The following is a 24808-nucleotide window of genomic DNA, read 5'->3' as shown; positions in this document are numbered from 1 at the left end:
CAAAGCTCACTAACTAGGACCTAATTTCTAAGAAGTAGAAATGATACCAGTCATATTCTCTGCTTTAACCCTAGAGTTTAGCGTGTAGAAGCTTCTCAATAAATGTGTTGAATGAATAAATGGAGAATGAAGTCTTAGTTTATCCTCCCCTGTCTCGTTCATCGTGAGAAACCAATATTTTAAATATAAATTTTGGAGGAAAACCAAACTGTTAAAGATTCTTGTGGTTGAGAAATTAATTGAATTTAACATATGATATGTAAACTTTGAACCTTGGCCTTGCTAGCTGAATCTGGCCCTGGAATGTATTTTATTTGGCCAATGCAGTGGTTTAGAGAAATGTCAACTTTTATGCCTTGAGACGAACCTGAGCCGGTGGCTGACCAGTGTCCTCACTGTTCCTATCGTCTGGTTTGCTCTCTGCCCTTAACATCACTTAACTGGCCTTTGGAGGTATTTGCATCCCAGTGTCTTTCAGGGGATGATCTGTCAACTTCAAGAGCACAGATTCTGATGTAAGACAGTTTTCAGTTTAGAGTCCCAGATCTTTCATTCACCAAGTGTATGACTTTGGACAAGTTATTTACCTAAGCCTCAGAGTCCTCATTTGCAAAAAAAAAAAAAAATACTGATGATAATAGTACTTACTTCATAGATTTGTTAAGAGTATCAAATGATGTAATGTAAACTGCTTAGCGTATATCTGGCACATAGTAATTGTCCTACTGATATTATTGTTGTTTATATAAGAATAATGGTTGTTAGTGTTGTTTTGGTTTCACATGTATGAAGACCAGGTTCTAGAATTGACAGAATGACTTTCAAGAAGCCCAGAAATTAGGAGCTACCAATCTCTTCTTTTCAAAGTCTAGAAAGAAGACAGATGATGAGTGAATACATTTGTCTGTTATTGAGTTTGGCTTACTGATATATTCCAAGTACTAGAAATGTGCCTAGTGTATAGTAAATGCTCAGTAAGAATTTAGTGAAATACATGAACTGATACTTCTAGATGGATCTTACTCAGATCACAAAGCCTCATGAATTTCAGTGGCTTGGCTTCTCCTGACTAAGCCCTAGTCTTGGCCAAGCAGGGGTCTGGGTGGAGATAGTGCCCTGCCTCACCAGGGAGCTGGAGCCAACCTCTACACCCAAGGAAGCCCCCAAGGTCACTGCTGATCCTCGTAACTTCTTTTGTAACCCCTTGCACTTTGAATCAGGACCGGTCTGTGTGACCCATGGAATACAAAAGTGATAGTGTTTGACTTTCAAGGCTCTCAGTCAGAAACATGTATTGCAGCTTAAGTTTTGGTCTCTTGTATCACATGCTGTGGGGGAAGCCAGCCTGCCTGCTGTGAGGGTGTCTGTGAAGGTCTGGGGAGAAGCCTTCTGTTTGCATTCCTTTTTAAAGTACATTTTAAAGTTTATTTTATTGTGTTATTTAAAAATTAAGTGTAGTGCCATTGGTTCATAAAATTTTGTAGGTTTCAAATATACAATTCTATAATATATCATCTGTATATTGCGTTGTATGCCCACCACCCAAAGTAAAATCATTTGTTTTCTCTGGATAAATATACCTAGAAGTGGAATTACTGGATCATATGTCAGCGATATCTTTAATTTTTAAAAAAATTTTGAAGCCCTGGCTGGTGTGGCTCAATGGCTTGAGCACCAGCCTGTGAACCAAAGGGTCGGTGGTTCAATCCCCAGTCAGGGCACAGGCCTGGGCTGTGGGCCAGGTCCCCAGTGGGACGGCACAAGAGGCAACCACACACTGACGTTTCTCTCCCTTTCTCCCTCCCTTGCCCTCTCTCTAAACATAAGTAGATGAATAATATTTTTAAACAGCTGTGTGTGGTGCTGGGGGTCAGGCTGCAGTGCCAGAGCAGGAGCTTGTGCATAACTGGGGCTGACTGCTCCTCGGCTGGTGGCCTTTTTAACCACGAGCAACATGGCAAAAAAGAAGAAAAAAGAAAAAAATTTTGACTTATTTATTTTAGAGAGAGGGAGAGAGAGATCAATTATTTTGTTGTTCTACTTACTTATGTATTCATTGGTTGATTCTTGTATGTGTCCTGGCTGGGGATCGAACCTGCAACCTTGCCATATTGGGACAGTGCTTCAACCAACTGAGCTACTTGGCCAGGGCAGGAATATTTGTTGAATAAATTATCTTACTATTTAGGGGTGTATTATGTATGAAGGCACAAACACAGTCCTGTTACTGTGTTTTAGTCATGGAGAAGTTGACATGCTCCATCTGTTCCAGAATATTGGGGACAAAAAGTAATTCTTCTGACAGTTTAGCCTGTTTTTCCTTCCGAAGACCCTACAACTGTATGCTTTGGAGTCAAATGTGGTAGTCCCCCAAGGCTGGAGAAAGCAGAAACTTGGGTTTGGTAGAATTATTTGCAAAAGTAGGGTGATATGTCTTCTCATTGGTTTAAGAGGTTTAACAGCTTTGAAACATGAAAGCCCATTTGCAGCTTTGGAAAACCACCCTGTCCAGTCATTCTGCCCTCAGACCATCCTGCCCTCCCCGTTCCGTGTGTGTGTGTGTGTGTGTGTGTGTGTGTGATGTTTAGTGTTTGCCTGTTTACTGGGGCCATTTATGTGAACACAGAGGCTTTGCTGCTTATGAATACATTGGCCTTGTTCACCCGTGGTCTTGATTCTGAGTTGATGAAATCATCAGTTGCCATGGAGAGAGTCATGACTTCTCAAGCTGAGCACACCAAGTTCAGGTGTGTAATCAACTGGAGGAGCAGTTGGACTTGAGAGTAACGAAGACCCTATTATCATGTAAATGTTCTTAGCAGCCAAAACCATGGAAGGAGAGACATAAGATCTAAACACTCAAGCACATCAGCCTCCACTGTGCTGCCCAACGTGAGCCTTTTTAAAGCTTTGCATAAAGGACTTGTGTCTTGTTAACACAGCTGATGGTAAGCGGTAGAAGAGGAAACCATGACAAACGATCCTTCTTTTTTTGAGCAGCAGAATCCAAACACTCTGCTTTAAAGGGTCTGATTAGTGAGTTTGTAAAATGCCTAAGCCTCTTGAATTGTTAAGTTCTAACTTTTCCCCCCATCTTTCCTTCTTGTAGTTTATGGGATCAGCGCTTCTCCAATGAAGTGCGCGGCTGAGTGCCCTGGCAGGGGTGTCGTTCCGGTGCGGGCTCCAAGTGAGCGGTCTGGGGCGGGCAGGACTCTGCGTTTCTAACGAGCTCCCAGGTGATGCTGGTGCTGCTGATCCCCAGACCACAAGGAGTGGTGAGGGCTTTGAAGTCAGAATCCAAACTCTAAGTCAAAATAAGGGTCACATGGCTGAAAACCTCCGAGGAGCACTTACCCTCTGGTTACCGAGAATATTACTGTCTTTTCCAAATTCTAAGCCACATGTTTCTTCATATTTTAGCTTTTCTGAAGTTGGTATGTGGAAATCCTATCAAAAAATTTTACAGCTACTGAGCAGACAAGCAAGTTGTGACATATGGGTTGTTATCTGAATACGTGTGAAATCTGTGGCTGTTGGAGCTTGTTCGTCCATTTGTCACCTCAGTTATCTGCCTCGGTAGCACCGCATGGGGGTCAAATTGTAACTTACATTTGTTTCTTAATACTTTCATAAAACACTTGGTTCCACATTGTATTCATCTGGAAAACTTAAAAAAATATGGATGCCTGGGTCCCAGATCCAGAGATTCTGAGGCACTGGTTCTCCCCAGATGATTCTAATATGCAGCCAACTTTGAGAACCACCGTGTTAACATGTCTTCACAATGATCATACGTTCACAGACCACTGAGGCAATACGTTATTGTGTACATGCCAAGCCATGTAAAGCAGGAGAAATGGCCACACATCACAGTAGAGATCACAGACATCTTCTCAAAGGTCAGAGGGGCTGGCTGTGGGTGAGCAGGACTCAGCCACGTGGCCATCCCCTCGCAGTGGAAGCTTCCTGACTTTGTCGCAGAGGTGTTGTTTCATATCCAGTGATGGATCAAAACTGAATTTAGCCAAGTCAAAAAATGCGGATGAGATCCTGGTTTCATTTAGTGTGCCTCAAAATCATGCCAGCCCCGAGGAGGCAGAGGTCAGGAAAACCACATGTTGTGACACTGAGCATGGCTCCATGTGGCCAAAAAGGATCCAAAACTTTCTTTCATCCCTAATGTGAAGAAAGTGTGGACTTAAACTTAGATTGTAATTCTGAAGAAGAAAGGGCCCTGTTACAAGAGGGATGTTTCGAGGGTCAGCTGAAGGCAAGGTTCCAGCTGCTGTCGACAGGGCAGCCGTGCCCTCTGAGCCCTGCCCCTCGGTCCCCGTGCCACCCTCTTTGACGGCCTGGCCTCCATCCTCCAGAGATGGAGTGAGAAGTGGGCAGCGTAGGCTCATGCTCAAATGAGGTGACACTCAAAACTGGAGGCCCTGACCGCGTAATCACAATTTCTTGCTTTGGGTGGGTTTTTAGTTCTTACAAGACAGAGATGGCAGACACTTAAATGCCTCCTTGCCACTGATCTGTGGTCAGTCTGAGCCTGTGATCCTGCTGCCCTACCAGTCATTAGGCTGTTGCGTACGCTAGGGGGAAGTGAACTAACTGGTTTTGTCATCTCATTCTCCACACACACACTCTCGGAAGAGGGGATGGCTCTTGAGAGGGAGGGGTCAGAATAAACTTGACCGCAGGCTTGGTTCTGGGAGGAATGCAAGTAGTTGGGAGGAGGAGGTATTGGGGAGGTTCCCCAAAGAAGGGGAAAGAAATTGGTTTGGGAGATTTGTCCTCATTGAGACCTACGGTCAGCAACCCCACCCTCACTAAGACCCAGACCTGGGCTGGACCTCGGAGGGGAACTGGTGTCTAGAGAGACTAGCGAGGCCAAGCCATGGACGCAGGGTTCCTGGCCTCAGCAAAGACAGTGGATAAGCTGCCCTGTGTGCCTTCGGCCACATCTGGGTTTACCTGTAACTGCATCAAGTAGTTCACCGACTTTCTGCCTCGGGTGCCTGACCTTATCTAAGGCCCACTTCTCCTCTTGTACTTTACTTGTCACTCGCCTTCTCAGACACTTCAGTTCGATGATCATTACTACTCTCAAACATCCATTTCTCCCTATCTGTTAAATTATCCCTATTAGCTTATGGGAAACTCTGATACCATCTCTTTAAAAAAAAGAAAAGATAAAACTCCTTTTTTCATCAAAAATCTCTCAAAAGTGCTTCCTAAAGTTTCTGTATTACCTCTAATTCTTTCTTCAAACTACCCAAACATTCCATCTCACCCTGAAATGGCTGTTACTGGGGTCAACAATGAGTGACTTTTTGTTAACAAGCACTTGTCTGTCCTCATTTTACTTATGTTTGGACATGTGGGCTGCATGCTCTTTTTTGAAATCCTCTCTTCTCTAGATTACCCTAACCCCACCTTTAAAAAGATTTTGTTCTTTTTAGAAAAAAATCAATCAGTTAAATTCTATTAAAACCAATTGATTTAGTTCATTATATTTCTTGCCATTATAACTATATTTAGGTTAATTTATACAGTCTCATGCTTTGCTTGTGTCTGTTCAAATTTTTCTATGCGTATTTTTCTTATATTGACTGAGTTCCCCACTCCTCCCGTTTTCTGTTTGGGAGCTTTCTATTCTGTGTCCGGTTACATTAACATGTTTTAAAAATGTGTTAATTCACCCTTTTAGGTATATAACTATATTAATTTGGGTAAATATAAACAGTTATATCACCACACCTCATGAAGACTTAGAATATTCCCATCATCCCTAGAAGTTACCTCGTGACTTTTATAGTCAATTCTCTTGTTGATGTCCATCCTCTGGCTACTACTGATCTGTTTCTTGTGCCTGTAGTTTTGCCTATTCCAAAATGTAAATTAAAAAAAAAGTTACTTAAATCAGCATGTTATCTATTGAGTCTGGCTTCTTTTCATTAATGTGATACATTTGGGATTAATGCGCATTATTGCAGGTATTGGTAGTTTGTTTTGTCTTGTTGTTCTATGTGTAGTTGTACTACTGCTGTGCTCTCCAGGTGAGGCACGTTTAGGTTGTTTCCAGTTTGGGGTGATTATGGAAAAAAGCTGATATAAATATTTGTGTACAGATTTATATGTGTAATATGATTTTGTTTCTCTTGGGTAAATACCTAGGGATAAATTTGCTGGGTTGCATAATAAGTGCATGTTTGAGGTTATAAGGAACCATTGAACTGCTTTCCAAAGTGGCTGTGTTATTTGACATTCTCACTTCCAGCGAATGAGTGTTTCCAATGTTCTGCATTCTTGTCAGCACTTAGTATCTTTCAGGATTTTATTTTTTTAGTCATTCTAATGGGTGAGAAGTACATTTTATTTTGGCTTAATTTCTGTATCATTGATGATTAGCGATATTGAGTATCTTTTCATATGCTTAGTTACTATCCCTTTATCTTTCCTTGGTAAAGTACATCTCACAAATTTGGTATATTGTATTTTCATTTAATTCAATTCTTTGCATTTTCTAATTTCCCTTGTGACTTCCACTTTTGAAGTATGAGTTATTTAGAAGCCTATTGTTTAATGTTCAAATATTTGGGAATTTTCCAAATATATTTTCCTATTGGTCTAGTTTAATTTTGCTGTGGTTAGAGAACATACATTCTACAATTTCAGTTGTACAATTAAATTTGTTGAGGTTTGACTTGATGCCCAAAGTATGGTCTGTTTTGGTAACTATTCCATTTTCACTTGAATATTCTGCTTCTTATACTTGATGATTCAGTTTTGCCATCAATCCTAGAGAATTCTGTCTTGAAAAATGTATTCTTTCATACTCATGAGGATGATTATATGTATATTTTTAAAAATCTGATAATAATAAATATAGGAAAGAATATGGTGAACCTGAAACCCTCATAACACTGCTGGTGGGAAAGGCAAAATGATAAGGCCACTTTGGAAAACAGTCTGGCAATTCTTCATACTATTAAACATTGGGTTACCACATGACTCAGTAGTTTTACTGCTAGTTACCGTATTTTGCTATGTATCACGCACACCCATGTTTTTGACCCAAACTTCCAGGAAAAAAATCTTTCTTTTTAATTAATTAATTAATATTTAGAGACAAGACCAGTTATCGGATTCCAGGGTACTATTTTGCATACAGATATTGTTTTTGCTTTTTAGTTACACTTTTAATGCATAAGCATAAATAAAAGAATTAAAAACATTTATATAGATACAGAATTAGTATTACCCATGTATAATGTGCATCCTTATTTTTCCCTAAAAAATTTGGGCAAAAAAGCGTGCATTTTACATGGCAAAATATGGTATATATCTAAGAGAACTAACAGACTTGTACGTAAATGTTTCTACCAGCATTATTCATAAGAGCCAAAAAGTGAAAACAACTGAAATGTCCATCAACTGATGCATAAACTTGGCATATGCACACAATGGAATATTATTTGGACATAAAAAGTCATGAAATACTGATACACAGTGTTATATGGATTACCCTTGAGAACATGCTCATTTATGGAGACAGAAAGTGGGTTAGTTGTTCCTTAGGTCTGGGAATAGGTGGAGTGAGGAAATGGAAGGCGATAACTAACGGGTATTAAGTTTCTTTTTCAAATGATGGAAATTTTTAAAAAAACATTGATTATGTACTTTAAATGAGTGAATTTTATGATGTGTGCAATATATTTTAATAAAGCTGTTAAAGAAAAAATTTCTCCCCTTTTCTTTCTAGTCTCACCTTCTGGGACTACAAATAGATACACAGAGAATTAGTTACAACATCCTAATGGTTACATCTTCCAAAAAAGAAGATTAATAATATTTTAATACCTCAATCTAATTCATAGTCTGTGTTCATATTTCCTTAGTTGTCTGTAAAATATCTTTTATAGCAATTTTTATTGTTGTTCAAGTACAGTTGTCTTCATTTTCACCCCACTACACCCCCCAACCCCACCCTTCTCTGTCTCCCACCCTCAAACCTACCCTCTTTGCCATTGTCCATGAGTCCTCTATTCATGTTCCTCGATGTACCTTCCTCTATTGTCCCCCATTATCCCTCCCCCTCTCCTTTCTGGTTACTGTCAATTTGTTCTTTATTTCAATGTCTCTGGTTATATTTTGCTTGCTTATTCATTTTGTTGATTAGATTTAACTTATAAGTGAGATCATATGGTATTTGTATTTTACTGCCTGGCTTATTTCACTTAGCATAATGCTCTCCAGTTCCATCTATGCTGTTGCAAGGTAGGAGCTCCTTTCTTTCTGCTGAGTAGTATTCTATTGTGTAAACGTACCACAGTTTTTTTTATTCACTCATTTATTGGTGGGCACTTAGGTTGCTTCCAGCACTTGGCCATTATAAATTCTGGGGCTATGAACATTGGGGTGCACAGGTTCTTTTGAATTGGTGTTTCAGGATCCTTAGGGTATAATCCCAGCAGTGGGATTGCTTTAAAACCAGGCCCAATCAAGGCCTACATATTTCATTTTATTATTATGTCTTTTTAGGCTCTTGACCTAAAACAATTAATTATTTTATTGCTTTTTGTGATATGACTTTTTTTTAACAATCCAGGTCACTTGTTAATAAAAAACTATTCATTGAGCTTTTAATTGAGCTTTTAATATCAACTATTATAATTTTCATTTCCAAATATTCTATTTGTTTCCTCTTTTCAAATTCTCATTGAAATGCTTGTTCTTTGCTCATATTTTCTATTTTATTTTTAACTTGTTTGCTATTTTAGGTATAGATATTCTATATATAGGAATTCCATCATCTGAAGTTCTTGGAAGTCTAAATGTTTCTGGTGGCTCTTTCAGTAGCTTGGTTGCTTAGTAATTTTTAATCACTGAAGTAGGATTTTGAGGGACCTAAATAGAAGGTATGTTTCTCTAAGAAAATTTTGTATTTCTTTTTAAAGGAATTTAAGGGGACAGATATAGATAGGGCCAATTTTCAGTTTGGGGTTTTCTTATTGTCCAAGATAAGGTAAATTTGAACCCTGGACTATTTTTTCCTCCAAATGGCATTGCAATTGAGATATCCAGGTTTCTATTATGGATGCTTTTTCCTAGCCTTTCCCCTGCTAGCCTCTTCTCTCCTTGAGGACTGGGGCCTCATGGTCTTCTCCCCCACCTTGCATGTGTCCTGTCCAGTCTCCTGTTCCCCCATGTGATCACCAACCCCCAAAGCTCTGGACCCCTAATAACATTTGCCCCAGAGCAGACCCAGCTTCCCCATCAGCTCACCACTCTAGTTTCAGTTCTCTTTTTGCCCATGTGGATCCGCCTTACTTCCATCCCATTTCAGCTGTGCATTAAAAATTATGTCGTACCTGATTCAGCATTAGGGGTTGCGCGGCAGTAGGATCGTTGGAGTAGCTGATCTGCCACGCTGCTAGGAGCAGACTTCCCTTCCTAATTCTGTGACCTCACCTTCCTTAAGTCTCACCTTCCTGGCTCTGCTCCAGCCACATTCACCTTCTTTCTGTAATTCAGAGATACAAAGCTCACAGCTGTTTCAGAGCCTTTTCACCTGTTAATTTGTTTTGCTTAAAAGACTCCTCCAGTACTCCATGTACTCCTCCAGTGCCTGGTGGCACTTTGTCCAGGTCTTCAGCTCAAATGTTTCATCCTCAGAGTCCTCCCTGATCTCTCTCAGTTACTTTCGCTCACCTTAGCTTAATGCACCTTCTATGTAGAACTTTTCAGAACCTAAAATTAATTTTTTCATTGGCTTTTTAATGTTTTATTTTCTGGAATGTTAACTTGAGGGCAGGTAATCGTTTTCTGGAAAAGCGCTTGGCACACATACACATTGTAAAAGTAGGTATTTGTCGACCAGCTGGCGAGGATCTGTGTTCTCGCTCCTCTACTAAGATACCTCCCTATGGTTTCTTCTAGGTTAGAAACCAGGGCTATTTTCATAGTCACAATAGTCAGTTTACTACAGCAGGGTCACCATGGAAGTGCCGCCCTATGTCTTCTAAGGGGCAAGTACTCCAACTGTGTGTGTGTGTGCACATCTGTGTGCATGCAGATAAGTGTGTTGTAAGTGTAGAGAATGTGTATTCTCTACACCCACAATGCCTTGAATCATCAAAAGACCCCCCCACCCCCAAACTATAATTTAATCTTTGCCTTAGCATCCCAGGGAAGCCTTACAGGAGGGATATAGTGACATGATCTCTCCTTTAATCCAAATTTAGCCCAGTATTCAAAACCCTGAAAGGGTCTTTCTGGTTACAAGCAAGCAGTGAACTCACTTATGGGAAGTCCCTTTGAAACTTACATGTCTGACTTTTTGACTATGAGTAAATGGTTATGCTTTCAATGAAAGTGCTAAATATTTTTGTAGGTGTAATATGACACCAATAATGTTGATCATCAAAAGGCTTTTTAAGACCCAAGAATTGTGAGTCAGGATAGGTGTGTTACTCATATCACAAACAGAGGTGATATTAAAACTATTTAACAACCGTCACGGTGTAGATAGATGTTGGCCATAGCACAGGAGCAGGAAGTCTCCTGCCGTGGGAGGTCAGGGTGGTGGGGAAGCATCAGTGGGTTCAAAGCAACAGCTGTTCAACATCTGATATGGAAGTGATTCAGTATTTTAACAACTAGTATGTACTGGCCTAATACCAGCCTTCATCTTATGGGATCATGGCTGGTCTGAGCTTCCAAGGACCTTAGAAAGCATCTAGTCTTGGGGCTTTCATATTTATTCTTAAACTATGAAAACTAACTAATTGTAGTTGATTTGTAAACTATTCTTAAACTTTTTCAAACAATGTCTCATTGTTGGTTTTTTTTCCACATATTAGGGTTGGTTTCACGGATGCATGATCATGAATTTTAGAAAGCTTTGCCTGTCTGCTTTCAAAAACCGACTTAAAATGAGTGGCCGTTGAAGAATGATCTCTGCAGAGAATCTCCCATTTTCTGAGTGAGCATATATATTCTCCTATTTTCCCATTATGGGTAAACATAAGCAAAGTTAGTCCAGAAACCTCAATTTAGCCATAATGTTTAGTTTAGCCTTCTGCTTCAAGTCTTTTACCAGAACTGCACCTAAATTTATGTGACGTTTATCCACTTTCTTTCTTCTGACCACCTGGGATGGGGGTTGCTGTCATATAATGTAAAAGGCCTGACTTTTAGGGTCTGAGGACTTTTGGAGAAGACAAACTAGGCAGTTCTGGGCAAGTGCCGATTATATACAGTAGTTGTTCATTAATGTTTCTTGAACCCGAGGTACCAGGAGGCAGGGAAAGGTCAGTCAGTAGGAAATGAAAGAAGTCAGATGCTTTTAATTCACAGCCCAGATAATCAGACTCAGAGCCCACTGTCCATGAACTGACCAGCCTTTCGATGGAACCCGAGGCTTCATGTACTGTGCACATCTCGTCCAGGTATAAAGTCCCAGTACCTATCCTGGGATCTTCCCGAAACACGTTTGAGATTCTAATGATAGTTTTTTCCCAAGTTTGGCCAACATGGGTGAGTTGTTTAAAACCATATCAAGGAGGAATAGAAATAACTTTTAAAACTTAACTGGACCTTCAGTTAAAAAGAGAAACTTTTTATTTCATCAAGTACAAAATATATCAAGAGATGAATTGGGCGTTTTTCAGCAGGAAAGAAGTGATTAATAGAAATACTGCATTTGTAGTAAGAGAAACAGCAGTTGAAGATTGGGAGGGGATGTGCTAAGAAAAAGACAAGAAAGAAAAACTGTTTTACAAATGAGATTTCTTTAGCTTCCAGAAATAGAGAAAGTAGTTTGCATACTCTTGCACATCTGTGTAGACTTGCAAAATGTGCTTTGCCTAATTCTTAGGTTGCACTGTTGATGCTATTGATATGCACTACAGCAATGCAATTTTAATATTTATGTTGTTAACAAACTCCTCCTGTCCCAGCCTCTGCTTATAATAGACCATCAGGACAAGCACTAGAATTTCAAAGATCATTGAATTTAGAGACAGAAGGGACACTAGATATCAACTCCTTTAGAAGAAAAAAGATCTCTTTTCCAGCTTTGGTGGAAAGTGCTTTTCACAAACTATATCAGAAGAAAAATTCCTTGTTAGAAACTACAGAACTCTGTGTTGAATGCTGGGCTTAGATATTCAGGTCCCAATTTACTGCCAGGTTATCACAAGTATGTTCGGCAGAAGAAAAGACTCCTCCCTGATAGGATTTCTCTCCTAGATTTCCCCCACGTTTGTTTATCTGGTTGCACTTTTCAAAGAGTTCAAATGCTGCAGCAATTTTGAGTTCTTATCTCATTCCCCCTCCCCTCAGGATGTCTTGATGGCATTCCCATGTTCAGTTACTTGTGCACGTTTGTCTGTCCTCAGCTCCTGCTCGGTGGAGGGCGCATAGCTTCATCTCTTTCCCGCAGGTCATAAAATCCTTTCCCTTGACTGTGAGTGTCCATGACAGCGAAGAAGCCCGATCCTCGGCCTCTGCTGCTGTGCATCTCATAGGTCTCTTTAGGTCCTTCCCGGCCCCCCATCTCTATTACCATCCTACCACTAACCATCTGGCTGGCCAGTCACCTCTCTAAGTGTGGTCACCTTTCCAAATAATGGGCTTTGCTTACTCTCCGAGTTTTTCTGTGATTTCTTAGGTATGGCTAGAGCTCCCATTTCTTTCGAAAATCTCATATAAAGGAAAATACACTTATGTGCATTTACTAGTTGATTTCACTTTTGATCCAAAATTACCTATAACAATATAATGAGCCCCTATTATCTATTCATAAAGAAGTGTGTGTGCAGTGAAGGACTGTCTTTGGGAGTAAATAAACTGGCAAGTGTCGAGCTCTGTGACCATGCAGCTTCTGCCCACCAGTCACCAGCTCACCTTGGGCTAGAGGCTGGGAGGACTGTGCTCTGCCTTGTGTGTGTGGCTGGAGTTCTAGTTCACACGTCTGTGAGGGGTACACATTGCCACAAAGCCCTTCTCTGATACTGATTCCCTTCTTCCCAGTGCTGGATCTGGGAATAATTTTAAAATGGATGAGAATAGCAGCAAGCTAAGTGGGTGTTTCTTTTTTCTTTTCTTTCTGTTTCACTCTCTTGTTTTCTGTTCTCTTTGTCTTCACCTTCTCTTATGTCTCAACTTCCCCCTTTGTTCAAAATGGGAAGCTCTGTGATGTAGTTAAAACTCATCCCAGGAGGGCTGAGAGGGAGGCAGGCATGAGGTGGAGGTCATTTTTCCCGGGCTCTGCATCTGCACAGAGTTCAAACTCAGAAGTTTTCTCTAAACAAGGTCCTATACACAGCCTCAGAGAGACACCCAAGGACTGAAAGAAGGTACAAGCATACATCCTATCCTGCCATGCTGTGTTATGCCTTAACATTTAAAAAATTCCCTAATTATTTCGGAAAGAACACACTTTTATTTAAGTACAAATGTATAAAATATGTAAATTTTTTGTAAACTCACTGAATATTTTGGCATTTCTTTTTTTTTAATATTTTCTTTTTTTTTATTTTTAGAGAGGGGAAGGGAAGGAGAAAGAGAGGGAGAGAAACATCAATGTACGGTTGCCTCTCACGTGGCCCCCACTGGGGACCGGGTCTGCAACCCAGGCATATGCCCTGGCTGGGAATCGAACTGTGACCCTCTGGTTCGCACCCCATGCTCAATCCACTGAGCTACACCAGCCAGAGCTATTTTGGCATTTCTTACTTGATTTATTATATTCCAAGCCCCTCTCTACCCTCCATCCCCAAATAAAAAAAAGGAAAGAAGGAGAAAAGGAAGGAGAGAAAGGAAAAAGTGGACACAGGCTGGCTGTCTCCTCATTTTGAGTGGCCCTGGCTGTGGAGTGACAGAAACAGGGAAGGGTCGGCTGACTTGGGTGGTTCTCCAGCGCCACCACCAACCATCCTGGGACCTGGAAAATGTTCCTCTCCAAGCCTTGCGTGCTCAGGTCTGGATTGAGGTGATGAGCTGGTAATCTTTATGGTCTCCTCCAGAAGGGGCAACTTTCCACGATTCCGATGGACCCTTTGAAGAAGCAATGTGTTTAAAGTTAGAGCTTCACAATCCAGATTTTCATGCAAAAGGAAAAAAAAACTTGATTGTTTTTCCCTGCCTTGCCCTGGAGACCCTCATAGAAAATGAAAACGCACTAGTCAAACCTGACCTGGAGCAGCTAGGTTAGCAGCATGGTCAGGCTGCTAGGTCAGGCTAGCGGGAGCAAAGCCAAATGCAGGATTGAGGACTCAACTGAAGTCTTTGGCAGATGCCTGGGACACTTGGTATTTTGAGAAGCACTGACTATTTGAAAGGAAAATGAGCTGGAGAAGCAGGATTTCTCGTGACAAATGCAGATGTGACCAACAGGGGGTTGGCCTACAGGAAGAATACACAAGGAGGTCATTGGAGGGGCATCTATCATACCCACAAACACTTCCTTAGAAACTACCTTTAAATAATGGAAATTCTTGTTAATGTGTATAGACAAGGGAAACCTGGGGCCCCCTGTTGTACAGTATGTAGAGTAATAACTGAGCCTCCGTGTCCTTAGAGAGGCCAGATGTCTGCAGAGAGTGAAGCTGACTGAAGTCCAGGCCTGCTTCTCACTCCGTCCATCACAGCGGTTCTGACAGTGAATAATTTCCCATTCCCCCTTTGGGGTTTTCCAATTCTACACCCTTTATACATTCAATAGTGGCTTCAGCATTCTGGTTAGTTCTCCTTGCCATTGATGCGTGTTAGCTGGCATACTCTGGGATCCAGGCTGTGGGCGGGGAGCAGGTTCAGGCATGGGGTATAGCAGTCACTGGGAGGGTATCACGTGAAATGCACACCTTTGTGCAGCACCTTCCAGTACGGTTTATACTGATTTTTTTCTAAATTAGCTTGTCCATCCAGAAATCTGAACATGAAGACAAAAGGTTGATAAAATGAAAAAATTAACTCAACACCAAAAAACCTCCAATGAACCAATTAAAAAATGGGCGGAGGACCTGAATAGGCACTTCTCCAAAGAGGACAGATAGATGGCCAATAGACATGTAAAAAGACACTCAGTGTTACAAATCATCAGAGAAATGCAAATTAAAGTTGCAATGAGATATCAACTCATACCTGTCAGAATGGCTACCATCAGTAAATAAATGACAAGTGTTGGTGAGGTTGTGAATAAAAGAGAACCCATTCATGTACTTTCAGAGGTAATGCAGGTCAGTGTGGCCACTATGTAAAACAATATGGAGGTTCCTTAAAATTTAAAGTGGAACTGCCTTATGACCCAGTGGTCTCATTTCTGGGAATATATCCAAAGAAATATGAAACATTAATTGAAAAGGTTATATGTACCCCTATGATCATTGCAGTGTTATTTATAGTAGCCAAGATATGGAAGCAGCCCAACTGCCTATCAATAGACAAATACATAAAGAAGCCATACACACAATGGAATATTACGTGGCCATAAAAATGAAATCTTTTGTGACAGCATGCATGCAACTAGAGGGTATTATGTTAAGTGAAATAAGCCAGTCAGAGAAAGATGAATACGATATGATTTCATTTATATGTGAAATCTAAAGAAGAAAATAAAGGAATAAACAAAATTAAAACAGACTCACAGATAGAGAACAGACTGATGGTTGCCAGCGGGGAGGGGACTGGGGGATTGGGTGAAAAAGGTGAAGGGATTGAGAAGTACAAATTGGCAGTTACAAAAAAGTCATGGGGCTGTAAAGTACAGCATAGGGAATATAGTCAATAATATAGTAACTATGTATGGTGCCAGGTGGGTACTGGGAATATCAGGGGGAACACTTTGTAAAGTGTGTATGATTGTCTAACACTTTGTAAAGCGTATATGTTGTCCACCTGAAACTAATAAAAAATAATATTGAATGTAAATTGTAATTGAAAAATAAAATTAAAAAAAAAATAAAGAGATTAGCACCTAGGCAGGAATGACTGATGTAGTCTTTGTATCATTATGGTCACACCAAGGAAACCATCCCACCTGCTGGAAAGCAGGAGATGAACTAGAGATATTGCATGTGTCTTTTTAGGGTGATGATTTAAGCATTAAGTTTTATCCCTTAGCCTGACTAATGCAAACAGAAGGAAAAATGATATTTATATGTTTCATTGATCTAGGGCTTACCAAGTGCTAGTCTTTATTGTATCTGCTTTATCCCTTTTATTCCCCCAAATAATTCATTGATGTATACACAGTTATTCTGTCCATCTGGTAGGTGAGCATGCCGAGAGTTTCTCACACAGCTAGGAAGGGGCAGAGTCAGGACTCATTCTAGCCTGACTGCAGAACACGCTCCTACCATCGCGTGCTACCCCCCTGACCTTGAACTCCAGCATTCCTCTAGAGAGAAAAAGGAATCCCCTAAACAGATTGGATGACCAGAGCCCAGGGTTGTAACTGAGGACCCACCTGAAATTTCATCTCTAGGATATCTGAGAAGGACTTAAAATAGCTTGTTGGTCCCTTGTTACTCAGTTCTCCAGAGAGTCTGTTTTTGAGAATATTGATCAGACCATCGGCCACCCTGAGTGACACAATTAGTCACTAAAGTGGCCAGTCAAACCCACTGTCCCTGCTGGGCCTGCAGTGAGGTAACGGCACCAGGCATTAGAAAGGCTGGCGGCCATCAGCCATCTAGATTCAGTCCACGCGGAAGGAGAGGCTTTGAGTAGGTGGTAGGAGTCCTTGGGTGGAATGCTGGTCTGAGTAACCCACAAGGAATGTGGAATGTCCACCTTAAGGTCTTTAAGACTGGGCGGGATGCCATCCGTTTGGCGTGGAAGGCCAGTGGTCAGGCACTCACATTCCGTCCCAGTTCTAGAATGTTTTATAAAAAGCCTCTCACTTGCGAAATCCCTTAGTAATGTTTGATTCTTCCTAAACAGCTCTTCCACATGACACTCATTATTTAAGAGCTGCCAGTGGCTGCACATAACTGCCTCATTTGTTCTGACATTTTGTTGTCTCTTTGCCTTTGATTTCACATATATTGTAAGGTACCAGAGGGTAGGGACCATTTCTTGAAATCTTTTATAGTCATTTTCCCCCAATGCCTAACATTCATTCATTTAATGAATATTTATTGAATACCAACTCTGTGTCAGGCACTGGATTTATAAAACAGAATAAGGTTCAGCTCTCATCACTGGAGACCTTACACCTAAAACACATAGCAAGTAAATGGGATGCACTGTGATTACTGTTATATATAGAGAGTTCTTAGGGAGGAAAAAGAAGTTTTGTATTATGCACAAAATAGATGCTCAATGAAATATTTTTTTAAAAAAGAATTTTAAAGCTTTTATTTATTTTAGAGGGGGTGGGACAGAGAGGGAGAAGGAGAGGGAAAGAAACATTATTGTGTGGTTGCCTCTCCCACACCCCCTGCTGGGGACCTGGCCTGCAAACCAGGTGTGTGCCCTGACTGGGAATCCAACTGGCAACCCTTTGGTTCACAGGCCAGCACTATTTCATTGAGCCACACTAGCTAGGGCTCAATGAAATATTTCTTGAATGAATGAAATATATGCTTGTGGAATAGGACAAGTAGTGAAAGATGTGCTATACTGAGGGTTATTGTAACAAAGTGTTTATTTTAGGTAGAAGATAAAAAGGCTCAGGCTCATATTCCCACTTACCCTGTGCCTCATAGGATTCTGCGATTTGAGGTTAAAGGGGGTTTCATTTCATTTAACTGGACCTCCACACCTGTAGCAGAGAGAAAAGTGGACCCAAAGAGGTTGGCTTGCCTCGGTTTACCACATCATCACAGCAGAAGCTGCATTTTCTCCTTCCCCACCAGCTCTTTTCTCCAGACAGCGTGAACCGAAAGGACTACAGCTCACACAGCATCCTTAATAACCCTAGTTATTGCCTTGATTGAGCTCTCCCTAATCAAAGCACAGCCCTTGGAGAAGGGAATTTCCAAAAAGCTGCCTGAGGCTGCTGATCAACAATTCATTTTTAGCGTTTCTTTTTAAATCGCTGTAAGTCGTTGCACCTGGGTCACAGTGACAGCTGAATAAGGGGGCTGAGCAGCAACGTTGGGGCACCAGGTTGGTGAGCCCCCTTCACCATGTATATGCATGAGCTCGCTATTTGCATAAAGTGAAAAAGCATTGCTCCCATTAATCACTGCATTCATCTTAATAATTAGTGGCAATAATGTTGAAAAGTGGTGGTCTCCACATCGATCTCTGAGGCACCATGGGCTATTTCTGTTGCAGATGAATGATCATCAAGAGTGACAAGTTGATGTCTTCGGATCGACCACCCCAGTTCCCCGTGCTTTACAGCCTGGCAGCTGGTCAGGAAACTTGGGTGATCTGTGGGGCTAATGCTGTCCCTCTAACAAGATCAGTAAAAAGGAGTGATGTGACACCTGGGAGGGGGCTTGAGAAAAAGTCCCTGACCACTTTAAGAGGCCCTCTCTCAGTCATATGCATAGTAAACTAGCTGTAACTGCAAAGCAAGAGGCTATTTGTCATAAAGATTATGACTCTATGGTTAAGCACTTGAAAGGCTACCACTTGCTCTCAGACCTTCTCCATAAAAGATTGGCTTGGGGTCTGTAATTTGCCAATACTTCTGGGTCAAGAGAAAGCTGTTTCAGATCAGAAATGTAATAGAATGTTTTAAGGCCCATGGTGCAGTGCCAGAAAGGAAGTATTCATAATTTTCATGGGTTTTTTAAAAAGGCCCTACCAGGTTAAAAAAAAAAAAAGAAAAAGAAAAAAAAACCAGAAGTCACTAAGGAATCCACTTGAAGATTTGAAGAGAAACTACAAAGGACTTCATTAATACAAAGGGGAAGATTAGTCAGAGAACAAAAGAATAAGGAAGGAGGCAGTGAGTGGAGGGAAGGGAGGAATTACAATAATGTGAGCTGGAGATGCGGGTGAGCAAAAATAGGGAGGGATTAAAGCAAAGACTCCTCAACTTTTTAGATCCATGAGATCATCCTGGATATTTCCCCTTTGTGACCAGATGAAGATAAAGTGTGAGTGCCAGGGAAATCAGGGTGTTAGATGTAAATGTTTTAAAAATGTAACAACGGTTTCTCTGGACATCCAGGGTATGGAGAGCCATCAGCATGACATTAGGGTTGACCTGAGAAATTGGGTAACACTTATCCTTTTGCTTTCTTAGCTTGTATTTACAAGAAAAGGTTTGAATCCACCTTTAGAACTCTTATTTTGCTTTTATTAGATGGGGATATTTATATTATCTACAAAAAATTGATGAAAACGCTCCTACCAAGAGTGCAGGTATTTGGGTTGGCCAAAAAGTTCATTTAGTTTTTAGGTACAATGGCTCTAGCAGGGCTTAGTTGCCTTTAACTTCATTTGAAACAGTTTTGTTAGAGTATATTATAAAGCTGTCATATCAGCGAGCATTTGAGAAAACATCAAAATTGGTGAATTTTTGTGCAGCTATTTTAATATTGAAGATGGGAGAAGATATGCAACATTTTTGGCATATTATGCTTTATTATTTCAAGAAAGGTAAAAACACAACTGAAACATGAGAAAAGGATTTGCGCAGTGAGTGGAGAAGGTGCTGTGATGGATTGAACATGTCAAAAGTGGTCTGCGAAGCTTCTTGGTACTATTGACATTTTGGCCAAGTAATTCTTTGCTGTGGGTCTGTCTTGTGCACTGGAAGATGTTTAGCAGAGCTGCTCGCCCCTGCCCACTAGAAGCCAATAGCGGGAGATGGCCACCATACTCAAAATATCCAAATCAATAAAGTTATTGGTGAAAATGAAAAATACGTCTTAGTTCATGAAAAAAACTAAACGGACGTTTTGGCTAACCCAGTGTTTCCAATGGCTACTTGTTTTCTTAGGGATTTTTCAGATACAGTGGTCTCCCTCCGTCCCCCCAGTACAGGAGGAGAGTCCTCCGCAGCACCTCCACTGGCTGTGCGGTCTCTGCACTGGCACGGTTCTCTACAGGAGGGACAGCACGTTGAATCTGGTCAGCGTCCGCACATAAATTATCTCGGAGAAAGAAAAGGCTTAATTTATTCAAGCAACTGGCTATTTTGTACACAGCTGGTTGACCTCAGTAATTCTTTTTCCAAGGGGGTGGGTATGTGGTGTTACGAGTAGCGTGGTATGGAACACAGTCGACTCAACTTCTGAGACAAGATGGATAACTCTCATAACTCTCATAACCCCAAGCCAATCTTTTATGGAGAAGGTCTGAGAGCATTTGAGAATTTGTGCTTGTCGCTACACATCCTTTTCTCTCCTTTGCAGCATTATCTGGTTTGGGTATCTAGAGAGAGGCTTTGTTATAGCTCTGTGCTGGGTTTTGAAAGGAAAGGAAGGGTTCAGTTGTAAAACATCTAATAAATGCGTGTGTGAATAAATGCCAGGGCTGACCCTTGTCTTCCTGCATGAAGTCCATAAAGATTGGCTCTTACACAATCGTTTGAAACCAATTCCCATCTCTCCCTGAAGATAAAGGATGCTAAAAAGAAAGGGTCTCTTATGTGTAGGTTTGGAAACAGGACACGGATGCTGAGATGTGAACAATGGCATTCTTCAAGAGCCCTTACTTTGCGGTGGCAGGAGGGGAAAGGAGGGGTACTAACTGGTGGCAGGATCTGGCAGCTTTGACCCCAAGAGTCACAGTAGTTGAACCAACAAAGAAGGAACACAATGGGGGTCATTGGTTTCTTCATTGTGACCTTGGAGTAGGCTGATGCTCTTCAGCCAAAATGGCCACATTCCTAGGGCATGGAGTGCCCGGCTGGGTCTTCTGGGCGAGCTGTGGGCATCTGCAAGGCTGGGTTCCCCCACCCCCACCCCGTGCCCGCCTGCCCAGTGTGTCTTGCAGTGAGTGCTCAGTCCCTCCGCCCCACTGCTGGTGTCTGGAGTGTGCACGGGTGTTTTTAATTGGATTCGCTGAGATGCATTTCTGACACTGATTTGGTTACATTATATTCTATTCTGTTATCAAACAAATTTGCTGTCAAACAAAAGATCAATGTTATTGTAATGTCCTACTTGATAGATTAAATAGGGTATTATTCCACTCTTATTAAACAGTCAGGAAAAACACACTGGGACATGCTTCCATTTGCAGCTGCTGACAAATACAGTGCATGTGATCTGTGATTAAGAAACAAAGCGGGAGCAGTGGTTTTCAGATTAATTACACAAACAAGTAGGATCTAGGGACCAGGATTTTAAAAATCCGGTACAATTCTTTGGAACATGTTTGGAAAAGGACGTAATTTACTTTAACTACATGAGTGAACACTTAAGAATATAAAATCTTCCAGTGACGCAATTCTAGGTTAATTGCCCAGAACTATCGCAGTGCCATAAACAAAACCGTTCCACGGATGGACCTTTCAGAGGGCTTTTTTTCCCCATTGTGAGTAAATGTCCATTTAGAGAGCTTTTCTAAATTTAGAAGCAATGTTCATCCATCATGTATAACAAGCACCAAGTAACCGCGCTCAGCCGCCCACCCGAGGGGCACCCTCCTTGCAGGGAGACTCCCTCGGAGGGCTGCCGTCGCTCTGCTGGTGTTTGCTCCACTCCCGGGGCCTGACCCCTGTGTTTCTCAGGCTTTGTGCTCATGATGCCCAGAGAAAGAAAATATTAAATCAGTAGAAATCTCTCTTATCTCAGCCTGCCTGGCTCTATATTATCTTTAAACTCCCCACCACCAGCACCCCATCACGGGCTTTCCATACAGTTGGCTACATTTTGGCTCCTTCTGTCTGATGCTGTTTCCGCTAATGGCTGAAGAAATGGAACATTACACCATTTAACGTGTGTGGGTCACATTAATCACAGAAAATTCTTTTAATGTCTCAGAAGTAACTGTCAAACTGGACATACTGAATCTATTTAAACTAAAGCATGCCATTTTTTATCTACAGTGATCTTTAATTCCCATAAAAGGGTCAAGAAAATGTGATTAAGTGACAGTTTTAAAATGTACTATAATATTAAATAGCTTGATTAAGTGACAACTATAAAATGTAATACAATATTAAGTATCTGGCTATGTCCCAAAAGAACTTTAAAGTATTTTTGAACGGTTTGGGAATTCACTAACCCATAATGGGTTACTAAGGAATTTTTTTTTTATTTGGTGGGGACATAAAAATAGTTGAACTGAAAATACACACTAAAAAACAAAGCAACAACAAAAGCTTCAAACATTTATAGATAACACAGAGTCATGGAGTCTGTCTTTGGAGTGCCAAAGCCCGGGCTTTTGGCAATATGGAGTGATTGGTTGAGGACTCTGAATTTACCAGTGCTTGACTAGAATTGTAATGCCTATAAAGAGTGGAATCAAAAGTAGTCGTGACAGAGAAACCTGACAGCAGGATGGAAAGGCTCCAGGCTTGTCAGTGTCCTCTCAGGTGACCTCCAAGGGGCTTGTCATCAGTGGACTCCCCTGGTCCTGGCTTAGCTTGTATATTATGTCTCAGGTCCTGTTGGCTGAGGGGGGAGGCAAAGTAGAAAACACCAGCTTGGCTGAGCTCAAGTCCTCCAGGTTACCAGCCTTCTCAAGTAGAGTGAGTCAGTAGAGACACCGAAATATAAGATGGGGTCCATACAAGGATCCTGGCTGTGGATGGACTTTAATGGAAGCACCATTAAGGGTACTGAGGTTGGAAGGGGACAGTCCTGTGCAATGCCTGAGAGAGATGTCTGGGCCAGATGCACAGGCCAAATGATGAAAGAAGTTTATGCCCTATTCACACAATTTAGTAACTCTTGTGCCCCGATTATTTGGTCATATCTTAGCTTGGGTTCCTCTAAAAAGCAGAACTCAAGGCAAAGGCTTTTGTTCTTTCAGCCTGTTAGGGGTACAAACCAGCAAGCAGGAGTGAGGGGAAAGGACAGGGAGGCTGGCAGAACCGATATGAGGATGTCTGATCCTGTTGGATGCTATTATATCTGATTGATTGCTTGATCTTGCAGGACTGCTCCCCATGAAACCCTCACCCTACAGTACATCTGGGAGAAAAAAGGAGAAAGACTATGTCTGCAGCTTCCATCTCTCATGGTCAGAAGTTTTCCCCACTGTACATCAGCTCGTCACTTCCACTTGCGTTTGGATGGGTGAGTGGTGGGCTGCTGAGACATCCGCACCTCTGTAGCAAAAGGTGATCCTTAAGGCTGGACACAAGGTCAGGTCAGGTGGAGCCTGTGTGATGTCAGCAGGAGCTCATGCGAAAATGGCCTGTGCAGTGGCATCTGGAACAGGAGAATCTGAGAGGAAATGAACAGGCAGCTGAGAGGGCCCCCGTCCAGGTCAGAGTCAGGTAGAGGCACTAGGCAGGCAGTCAGATTCACCAGCACGTCTCCACGTGCTCCTGCTGAGGGGAACTCAGTTGAATTTTGAAGGGTCTTCCTGGCGTCCAGCCCAAGCATAAGCTCCCTTCTATGCCCAGGGAAGGTCTGGGCTGTGTACCATGGAAAGGAAACTGTGAAGTGGATAGTAAGCTAAAGTGATAGTTAGCAAGTGGCTGTGCCTGGAATTATGGTCGTGGGCTGCATGTCTCTTGGGAGCCTCCCAGTGTCCCACAGAGACAAGGACTGTTTCTGACTTCTAAGGACACTCTTCAGGAGAAAGATGGAAAGCTGTGCTAGATGTCATTACAGGTCCCACAGTGACAGAGACAAATGGCCATGACACATTTATGTAGGCTCACTCAGTCTTTCTCGGGGTGGTGATGAAGCTTCATTTGGAAGATTTGCTCATCTGTCTAATAAATCAGCGAGGAAAGTTGCCCTGATATTTACTCGGACTTCCTTTCCCGTCTTCATTTCACTTCACTCCTCCAATTGCTCACCCTCGTACCAGGCTACATAAATCTCTTCTCTTTCTTCTGCCCCTTTGTCAACCATTAGCCTGCTCCCCCTCTGTCATTGTTTCACCAGACCATAGATGTAACTCTTCTAATCTTCCCTGATAAATCAGGCTCTCGGAATCACTCCTTGTTGCTCCCTCAAGCTCTCTGGAGCCGGGATCTAGGGCTCTGAGCGGCTGGCGCAGACGTTTCTTTTATAATGGGCCCTGAAAGGTTGTCAGCTGCAGATAATTAGGATCTCACTTCCCGCCACCGAGCTGCATATATCTTCCATGCAAAGGACCCCCATCACCTTCAAAAGAATTAACACATGCAGAGGAGATATATGAGGGGGCTGGGTGACCACCAGAGAATGGGGCCAGCTCTTCCGAAGGCCAGAACTGCTTCATGTTTCCTGTGAGAGGGAGGCGCTTTCACTCAGGAGGAGAACCTGACCCTTCTCACACTATTTCATGGTAAAAATAGTATGCCTGGAGTCTGGATTGTGCAACACAAAGTAGTGAGAATATCTTTTAAATTCAATTACTTTATAAAAGTGCTCAGCCTTCATGCCCTACTCTCTCTCTCTCTCATTCACTCTTCCTGTTGAGCTAGAATTTAGTCTTGCTATGAAAACCCCAGTGTATTTAACCCGTGGTTTTTATATTCTGCCTGGTGATAACTGACCCACATCACTGTGAGGCACGCTGTTCAGTTTTTCTTCAATAGTTGCTTAGGACTGTTGGGGATGCAGCTTCAGGAGAGTTGGGTGGGCTTGTCAAGTGGATCTGATATCAGAATGCAGTGTTGGCCCCGCGTGTGGCCCGGTACAGAGAAAATTGTTTTCGGCGGGTGCTTCATGAGACCTTAGGGCCTGCCACAGTTGCGGGTTTGGCTAATATTCAGAGCGCAGGG

The 24808-nt window shown here is 41.8% G+C and overlaps 1 non-coding gene across 1 annotated transcript; it reads left to right on the top strand.

Moving 5' to 3' along the window:
* Positions 1-1807: 1807 nt before the first annotated feature.
* On the top strand, positions 1808-1958 carry LOC119035093 (small nucleolar RNA SNORA76). Its single transcript, XR_008391221.1, has one exon. It is a non-coding gene; the product is annotated as a small nucleolar RNA SNORA76 (small nucleolar RNA).
* Positions 1959-24808: the final 22850 nt, after the last annotated feature.

This window comes from Artibeus jamaicensis, unplaced genomic scaffold (assembly GCF_021234435.1).
Source record: "Artibeus jamaicensis isolate MK-2021 breed Jamaican fruit bat unplaced genomic scaffold, CSHL_Jam_final contig_3174, whole genome shotgun sequence".
Classification (NCBI taxonomy): Eukaryota; Metazoa; Chordata; class Mammalia; order Chiroptera; family Phyllostomidae; genus Artibeus; species Artibeus jamaicensis.
This window is presented reverse-complemented; position numbering and strand designations above follow the sequence as displayed.